Raw genomic sequence first — 10541 nt, 5'->3', positions numbered from 1 at the left:
GTATATGTATGTGTATTTATACTCGATAGTTTGATATTGTTCTAGGTGACACTAATTGTCACTTCTCTGTATACACTTCCCCTACCGCTTTTTCACTACGCTGTGTCCTATATGCCCAAAGGTTGTCTGGAAGAGATCGCTACTCTAGCGATAAGACCGCCTTTGTACACTGTTTTATTTTTATTTTATTTTTATTTGTGATATGTTATTGTGTTGATTGTTGTTGTGTACAATAAAGAGTATCTATCTATCTATCTACAATAATTATTTGCTAGGAAACGAAAAAAACCGACTTCAAATACATCGACAAGTACAACGTAAGTAGATGAAATAAATTAACAAGCGCAACTCGTCACTACGATTTTTGAAGATTCCCCTCGATTTCTCTGGGATCCCACAATCAGATCCTCGTTTCCTTATCATGTTACCCTTGGGATATCTCCTTTTCAAAAAAAAAGGATCAGCAAAATCGGCTCATAAACGAAAAAGTTATCCGCGAATACACATAAATAGCCTGCCCAGCGTGGTGACTATGGGTAAAACACATGAGTTCACGTTATTTTTGGCGTAAACTTGTGGAGGACTATGTCCAGCAGTGGACTGTATAGGCTGTAATAATGATGATGATACATAAATAATTGTGTTTGCTCGCAAACGAAAAACAAACCGACTTCAATTACATCGACCAGTAATACAACGTAGGTGGACGAAAAAATATTCGAGCCAATACGCATTATGAGAGATAACTCAAAAAGTAATCGTCAGATCTCGATCAAATTTAATTAGAACCACTTGACAACCAACCACTTTTCAATTAAAAATTATCGAAAACGGTCCAAACAGTAAATAGTTAAGAGGTAACACACATAAAAAATACAGTCAAAGTCGGTTAAAATGAATTGTCGTAATGCATAACTTTCGAACGATTGTAGCCGATTGGGAAACTCTTTTTTGTGTCCGATACTCTTATTCCAAGGTTTGTGTAAAGTATAAACATAACATATAATATTAAAAAAAAGTTTATATATGAAATTGTAACTAGTTATCAATAAAATATATGAACGCAAGCCGTATATAACTAACTATATGACACACTTCAAAGTGTAAATTCTCCGAGCTCAAGAAGCCGTGATCCTGGGCGCCGTGGACCACTTAGAGCCCATCAAATTGCCGCGCACGGTCCACGGGCTTTACAAGCACCCTAACGTGTTAGGTAACGACTTCCTTCGTTTTTTAATACGGTTATATCATTTTATTTTAACCTTTTACGTTGTCGATGAAATCTGAGTAGAATTTTATTGGTTATATTTTAGAAATACTCGAGTTGCGCGTTAATACATTGTTTTAGAAATAATTTTTAAGTGAAGTTAGACTGCGATTAAACTATTTAAAAATGTTTCTAACTAAAGGCATTATATATACTAATAAGATAAAGGAAATTTTTTTTTTATACTACAGCCTTATTCAAAATTACCACCAGGTGAGCCGTACGTTTGTTTTGCCGATCTAGTTAAATATATTAAAAAAAAATTAAAACAACCCTTTTCCAACGAAGCAGGAAAATTGAATTAAAAAAATTACAATAAAAAAGGGGTTTTAGACAAACGATCAAGGAAGATCGCTTTCTCGGAGGAATAATAAACAGCTTCACGTCGCGAAGGAAGAAAAGAAATACAATTCCCATTCAACGATGATACAGGAATGTTGAATATTATGCAAATATTAACGTGTCACATATTACAGTACTTTTTGATTACTATACACTAGGAGCTAGATTTCGCCCGCTGTTTGTTTGAATATCTGTCGACCAGCTCTGCTTTTGCAACATTTTTATGAAATGACTTTAAAAAAGGAGGAGGTTACTCAATTCGACCGTATATGTATGTTCGGGGATGACGTCGTCGTTTATGAACCGATTTTGATAATTCTTTTTTTTTTGTCGGAAAGGAGATATCCTAAGTCTGGTACCATGATAAGGCAAACAGGATCTGATGATGGGATCCTAGAGAAATCGAGGGAAACTCTCGAAAATCCGCATAACTGTTTACTGGGTGTTCTGATTTTCATAATTTTTGATTTAATCGAAAGCCGATGTTTATCACGTGGTCACATTTAAATTTCATCGAGACCTGATTACAACTTTTTGAGTAATCTTTGATAATGCGTATTTATTTGACTATTTTTTCGTCTACCTACGTTGTATTAGTTGTCGATTTTTTTCGTTTGCAAACACAACTATTTATGCTTCGTTTCTATTAGCCGTGTTGTTATAAGTTTTATATATGTATGGCCTGAGCCTCCTTACCCTGCGGTCACCAAAAAGCGTGGTGACTATGGGCAACACACATGAGTTCACGCCATTTTTGGCGCGAACTTGTTGAGGCCTATGACCAGCAGTAGACTGCGATAGGCTGAAGTGATGTTGACGATAAGTGATGACAGCTTCCTTAAACAATAAAAATAATGAGCTATCAACTTATTACTAGTGGTCGCCTAATGGTCGAAATTCGGCCATAATTAATTTAAATTATAAGTTTGAACATTATTAAGGTTTTAATGAATTTATTTTGGTTATGTTGACATTCAGTATAGATAAACAATATTAATCTATAATCTATTCTCTATTTGACGTCAGACTTCAACAATAAGCAAAAGAGTATATATGCGTGTGTGTCAAATACATGGTATTGTGTGTAATGTTTTTTTTTTTTTTTTTTTTTTTATGTCACTAGGTCAACAAACAAGCGTACGGCTCACCTGATGGTAAGCGATTACCGTAGCTTATAGACGCCTGCAACACCAGAAGTATCGCAAGCGCGTTGCCGACCCAATCCCCAATCCCCCCAGGAGCTCTGGTCACCTTACTCACCAACAGGAACACAATACTGCTTGAAAACAGTATTATTTTGCTGTGATCTTCTGTAAGGTCGAGGTACTACCCCAGTCGGGCTGCTCCATATTTTGAGCAGGAAATTCCTGCTGTGCCCTACCTCATTATTATTATTTTAATGTAAATTTTATGTATATAATGTAATTAAAAAATATATTAACATTCTGCACTCCTTCTCTATATAAACTATAAGTCTGCGAAATTTCAAACGCCTCCGTCTGCGCAATTTCCATATATATAATAAAGTATACAGATTATGCCAAACAAAGTCTACTTAAAATCTGTACATTTCAAAATAACTGTATTTCCAAGCGGATTATTGATCGATTTGATTGATTGATTTGATACTCAAAATCAAAAACAACTTTATTCAAATAGGCTTCAAAAGCACTTTCAAAGCAAAATCTTAATTACAAACTAAATTACAAATTGAAAATTCGTTATTTTACAAATTTAAATTTAAGTAATTATTATTTTTAATTATTATTTTTGACGAGCGCTCTGGTGTGATGGTGCGGGTGCCGAGTCGGCGGCGCCTAAACACCGACGGTCGTGGGTTCGATTCCCGCTCAAAATGCACCGAATATAAGCTTTATCTATTAATTTCCATTTAATAAAAACTTTAATTTTATGTTGAGATAATTGCAAAATTGTTTGTGAGATTTTATTATACATGCGAATATCATAACCCAGAACGGAGGCGTTTACTTTGCGGAGTCAGAAACTACGTCAGTCAGCTCAGCCTATTGCAGTCTGTGTGGACATAGGCCACTCCAAGCTCGCGCCAGACATCCCGGTCTTCCGCAATCCTCATCCTGCCTACACCGGCAATCTTACGTAGATTGTCGGTTCAACGAGGCGGAGGACGTCCCACACAGCGTTTGCCAAGACGCGGTCTCCCCTCCAGGACCCGTAAAAAACCACGCTTTTATAGCTAATCGAACTAAAAAGTAAAAAATAATTTTTAATTACAAAGAGTTATAGTAGTAGAAGATCGAACAATCAATCATCATTAATTATTTCAAAATAAAATTATAATAAAATTTAAGTTATTAAGAGAATAATTCAGAGTAAAAACGTGGGGTCTGTTGTACTATATTTTCATAACATTTTACTATATTTTTATAACTCTCCGCACATAGATAGTTGCAAGTAGAATAATTGTTACATTTAATATATCAAGCACGCCACGCTTCTGGAGGATGTTAGAACGCTTAGTGGGAAAATTGCTGAATTTTAACATTATATGGTGAATTTTCTTTCAATCAGGCTGTTAAATTGTTAGCATTTGTGTTCTAACACGCATGAGACTTAGGTATCGAAAACAGACACAAACAATAGGGCAGCGTATATTCCGCGTCAGTGATGTCACGTCCATAATATCAATCCATCAAGTTCGCGTTAGACTCTAAGTCAACCACGTAAGGGCCACTATAAAACAATCCGGCTACACGTCATGTATCCACATCATTGTTCGTTATACGAAGGTAGTTGCACGCATGCGCGGCGATCGTAAACACGCCGTATCCTCAGTCGTACGGCGGCTCTCGCGGCGAGTAGACCGCTGTTCGCGTACGGTAAGCGCGCTATATAACGCAACGTGTGTGCTATGTAAGTTTTTTTTTATTAAAATTTCCATTCAGTTTTATAAGTGAGCGAATTTTGGAGGGCTTTTGACGGTGAGTCTGTTTTGATACGTTTTTAGGTTACATGCGTCCCAGTTTCACACATGAACACTTTCTGGTTTTGTCTTTTTAAAGAAAAAATCCAATTTTAATGTGTCAGTCTCCGAACTAGGTTTCTATTTCCATATTTATGGTGTTCTGATGCGTGCTGGCGCGTGGCGTCGCTAGGGGATGCTTATAAATATCCGAGAATCATCCCTAACGAGAGAAAATTAAATATTTCACTGTAAAAAACCTTTATAAAACTTAAATATAAACTTAAAAAAGATCGCTCGTAAATCGCGATAAGACCGCGTTTTGTACATTTTTTTTTTGTTATTTTTTTCTTGCATATTTTTATGTTACATGTATTGTTTCTGGTTGTACAATAAAGTATATATGTATTGTATTGTATTGTATAAAACTTTTGCTTACAAATAATAAATAAGCTTATTATTTCGTCGATAAATTACTGTCAGATAAAATGCTGTCATATGTTTTATATGTGAAGGTTGTTCAAAATTATATCATTGACCTTTTCGTGTGGCTAAGTAACAGATAAGGTATTTAATGATAACGAATATTAAATGGCACAGAACTTATCTATGTCACCTGTGCTCAAAGTAAATATTGTAAAAGGCCAAAACTCTATACTATTACCGAAATTATCTACTAAATCGTCGTATGTCATTCTATTTGGGCGTATAATACACGAATTAAAACCATTGCAAACAATAAAAGTATATTATTTAAAAATATAAAGCTAAAAGCAATGTAACAATGAATTTAAATTTCAAAAATTAACAAAAATCAATCAAGAGAAAGCGAAGACGACAAAGAATTCAATTACATTTTATTATTCAATAAATTTAATTATTTACGCAACAATTAATTTTCAATTTCCTTTCGCATTTCCAACTTACATTTCGTTCCCGTGGGAGCCGAATGCTTAATGATCCTCCGCGACTGTTTACAAGGGAACACGTTAATTTATAAAATGTCAATATTGACTTTATTGTACTTAACATATACGAGTATGCGGAACATAATAGACGCGTCACGCGGTCACACCCGCGTTATATTTTACTTTCTTGAAGCTCTATGTCGTAAGAAGGCAGATTAAAATCTCGTTTGCCCCCTAATCATGGGCGCCAGTAGTCATTTCGTTATCATGAACTGGCCTGCTGCATTTTTCCTTTAAAAAAAATAATAATTCTAAACCTTTTCTAATATAGGAAAATATTGCCAAAAAAAAAAATTTACTTTACCATAGGCAAGCATGCTTTGAATATATATATTTTATGTATGTTCGAGGATAACTCCGTCGTTTATGAACCGATTTTGATAATTCTTGTTTCATTGGAAAGGATATATCGCTAGTGTGGTACCATGATAAGGAAACCAGGATCTGATGATGGGATTCCAGAGAAATCGAGGTCAACTCTCAAAAAGCCGCATAACTTTTTACTGGGTGTACCGATTTTGATGATTTATACTTTAATGGAAAGCCGATGTTTATCATGTGGTCAACTTTTGGAGTAATCTTTGATAATGCCTATTTACTCGACAATTTTTTTCTCTACCTACGTTGTATTACTTGTCGATATAATTGAAGACGGTTTTTCTTCGTTTGCCTGCAAACACAATTATAAACGGTCACTGTACAATGTATGTAAATTCGAGAAGAACGCAAATAAATCAAATAGACACGTAACGGCTCTTGTGACCAAAGTTGTTTCATTATAATGAGTGAAATTTGCGTAAACACAATTGGTCACAGAACTGTTTTTGGCTGTTGCGCTGGCGGTTGCGGGTTCGATCCCCGCACATGAAAAGCATTTGTATTGGTCATACAGATGTTTGCCGTCGTCTGGGTGTTTGTGCAGTCCTTGTAAGTCTGCCCAATGTGCCGCGAAGAGCACGTTAAGCCGTCGGTCGCGGTTGTTATCATGTACACCTAATAGCGATCGTTACTCATCGTAGGGAATATATCCGCTAACCTGCCTTGGAGCAGCGTGGTGGATAAAACTCTGATCCTTTTCCTACATAGGGAGAGAGGCCTATGCCCAGCAGTGGGATATGAGAGGCTGAAGCGATAGTTAAGTACTCTTAAAAATTGCTGATACTTCATTTAATTATTATAAATTTTAGTCAAATTAATAATCTGTTTCAATATTCTGTATAACAGCCAGCGTTACTGACCATCTTTTATATGAATACTAGCTGATCCCGCAAACGGTGTTTTGCCATATATGTTATTAACCTTCTTAATCCCCTACTTATAACTTAGGCGTATGAAAAATAGATGTTGGCCGATTCTCAGACATACCCGATATGCACACAAAATTTCATAAAAATCGGTCCAGCCGTTTCGGTAGAATTTTGTATATAATATAGTAGTACTAGATAATATGCTTTGACAAAGACTTTTCGAATATAAAGTTTAAATTTAATTAACGCCAATTATAAAATCGTTTGTGGAGTCGGAAACACGGAGTTACAATTTGATAATTTCCACTCCTGTTGGTACAACGCTTTGTACTGTGTCTATTAAAATAATAATTGATGCTTATGATATTGAGTCTTATCATTACACAATCGCTTCCCGCTGTCTGTATGCTTAGATCTTTAAAACTACGCTACGGATTTTGATGCGGTTTTCTTTAGTAAATAGAGTGATTCCAGGGGAAGGTTTGTATGTATAATACATGCATAATATAGTAGAGGAACACTGATTGTTTTTGCAACCGTGCGAAGCCGGGGTGAGTCGTTAGTTATTTATTGTATTACTATTATAGTTTTGTTTATGTGCATGGTCATTTATATATGTACGTATTTTATTCCGTTTTTGTTTAATTGATGAATATTGTGTTTAAAGCAAATGAAATTATATAAACATGATATGTTAATGCTGGTTCAATGTTATATTGTTACGGTATCATTTACCCCATGGTAAGTGATCACCGTAGCCTATAGGCGCTGCAACACCAAAAGCATCGCAAACGCGTTGCCGGCCCTACCCCTGATGGTCCTCAGGAGCTCTTGCCACCTTATTCAAGTTCGCGCCAAAAATGGCATGAACTGATGTGTTTTGCCATAGTCGCCGGGCTGGATAGGTGGGTTGGTGACCGCAGGGCTGAGTTTGTCGCACCGAAGACGCTGCTGCCCGTCTTCGGCCTGTGTATTTCAAGCCAGCAGTTGGATGGTTATCCCGCCATCGGCCGGCTTTTTAAGTTCCACGGTTGTAGTGTAACTGTACTATCTCTTAGTCTCCTCTTACGACACCCATGGAAAGAAAGGGGGTGGCTATATTCTTTAATGCCATAGCCACACAGCTATAAAGCACTACTATTTAGCAGTGATCTTCTGTAAGGTTGAGGTACTACCCCAGTCGGGCTACCCCATTTTTTAAGTAGGATATTTCTGCTATGCAATACCTCAATGAAACGTATACCTTATTTACTATATTGCATTTTTAATTCAGCCATTTCGGCCATGGTTTTGCTCACCGTACATTTAAGGTGCAGTAAACAATTGAACTCTTTTGTTACGACTTCATTGTCAAAAAGCGGTTAAATTGCGAGTGCTCCTCTGAATAGTAGACGAAACTGCCGTCAGTGTCAAGTGTCAAGTGTCGAACTAAGTGTCAATTACGTCTCGAGACCCGTGACATTGAGTGACACAAATTTATTTAAGTAATGATTTATTTAATACTTTATTGCACAGTTACAATTACATTCAAGAAAATAGCAATTTAATTAATAATAAAAATTAAATAAATATCTACACAATACACACACGGTCGTCTGTTCCTAAAGTAAGCAACTTAATGCTTGTGTTATAGGTAACAGCCGACTGGTATAGTTACATTTTTTTTTCGATAGTCACTTATAAATAATACATATATAAATATGTAAATAAATATTTATATTACACCCAGACTCGGTGTGGGAATCGGATCCACAACCCTAGGAGCAGAAAGCAGGGTCACAACAAACTGCGCCAACGGGCTAGTATTATACTAATACTTTGTTTAAGCGAGTTAAACATAATCTCATAAGTCATCAAGTAACATAATATATTTGCGCCGCGGTTTCATAGGCGTCAATTTGTGAAAAAACTAGGCTATAGTCTTCCTCGGTAAATGGGCTATCCAATACAAATATAATTTTTCAGTTCGAACCAGTAGTTCCCGAGACTAGCGCGTTTAAACTAACAAACAATCGCTCCAGCTCTATAATATTAGTATAGATTAGTGATCTCTAACAGACAACATCTACCAGTAGAGAAAATATTAATAACTAGATGACTCGGTGAACTTAGTATAACCAATATATTTGTAAAAAATATGGTATATTTCGGAACGCACCAGTAATATTTGACTATCAACTGTAGAACACGACTGAAAACACTCAATGAAACACTTATTTCTCATTAAAAATCTATAGTTATTCATTTACAATACACAATTTTAACTATATTAAATAAGTTATCACACTGCCTAATCACTTACACGCCATGTATCGAGTAACAACGTTAGCCGCACAATAATTAAACAATAACTTCTTCAATTATCATATTTATAGGACAACAAGCCCGCCAATACATGACAAAGATAGCGACTGGCCAATCAGAAAATTAGTATTAACTATTCGGAAGATGGTGTCTCCATCTTTATGCTCTTCCGGTACTTCAACAAATAATCACAGTAAGAACAATTAAATCTTATAAAATTACTAGCTGCGCTCGTGACTTCGTCCGCGTGGAAATTAATAAAATAAGTTATTGTTTAGTACGCAGACTTTTAAAAAAATCTTAAATAAAAGTAGCCTAAGTTACTCCTTATTACATCAGCTATCTGCCAGTGAAAGTCCCGTCAAAATCGGTCCAGCCGTTTCAGAGATTAGCCGGAACAAACAGACAGACAGACAAAAATTGTAAAAAATGTTATTTTGGCATATGTGTATACATTTTGTACATTGCTTATGACAAATTAACCTGCAACAAACACTTCGAGAAGTGCATTTTAGATATTTTATAGGTATTAAATTTGACAAATAACCTCAAACATGACCCAGAACCAAGAATGCACAATGGCGTTCAAAGAAATCAATCAATCCTATCTATTTAGATATAGAACAGCTCATTTTAAGATGGTACGGTAGTTACACATTTATACACATAGTACAGAATGAAAGAGATGGTGTTGGTGTTCGAGATCACAATCAAAGCTAGTCCGTAATAAAATATCATATCACTGATTAATTAACAGTCAGAAATTCAAATCAAAATTTTTTCTCGAAAAATTCAAGGGATTCAAGCATCGAGATATACTGTACAGGAAGTATTCCCGCCTGCAAACGTCAGAACACTCTGTATAAGCTCTATATTTGCCATTAATGTATATTTCAAATACATTTCGTAAACTAGGATATGATTTTCATTCCAAAACGCGGCTGTAATTACGTTTTTCTTTATAGTTTAGTTTTCGTGACGATAATTTTAAAAGTTGATATTTTTGGGCGGAATTATTGTATTTTTTATCACTTTTTGATAATCATTGTTAGTAATTATTTCATTAAAATATCAAACCAGAAGATCAACGGTTTTTTGAATGTGTCTTATAAAGTCAAATAAGCCAAAGCTTATTTGCTTAATGATAAGATAATAGAAATTGCAAATATGTTTGGGATTAGTTAAGCTGGCTTTCATTCTAGACGTATGGCTAAGTTATCGTGACTTATTGAGGGTTTTTAAAAGATCAACTGCTGTGTTTCCTGCTGCTTCTTCTCTGAAGATTCTATATCCTGAACCAGTGGCTGCTTCACATGACAGTTTTTATTATTAATTAATAATATCGTAAAAATGTTTGAATAAAACTGAATTTATAACTGTTAAATGATGTGTTGACAATTTCTAAAGCAGTATTTATGATGTAATTGATTGTTTCTGATAGAATATTGACTTTTGTATAAATTTTTCTTAGT

The sequence above is a fragment of the Melitaea cinxia genome, chromosome 24 (assembly GCF_905220565.1).
Source record: "Melitaea cinxia chromosome 24, ilMelCinx1.1, whole genome shotgun sequence".
In the NCBI taxonomy this organism is placed as follows: domain Eukaryota; kingdom Metazoa; phylum Arthropoda; class Insecta; order Lepidoptera; family Nymphalidae; genus Melitaea; species Melitaea cinxia.
This window is presented reverse-complemented; position numbering follows the sequence as displayed.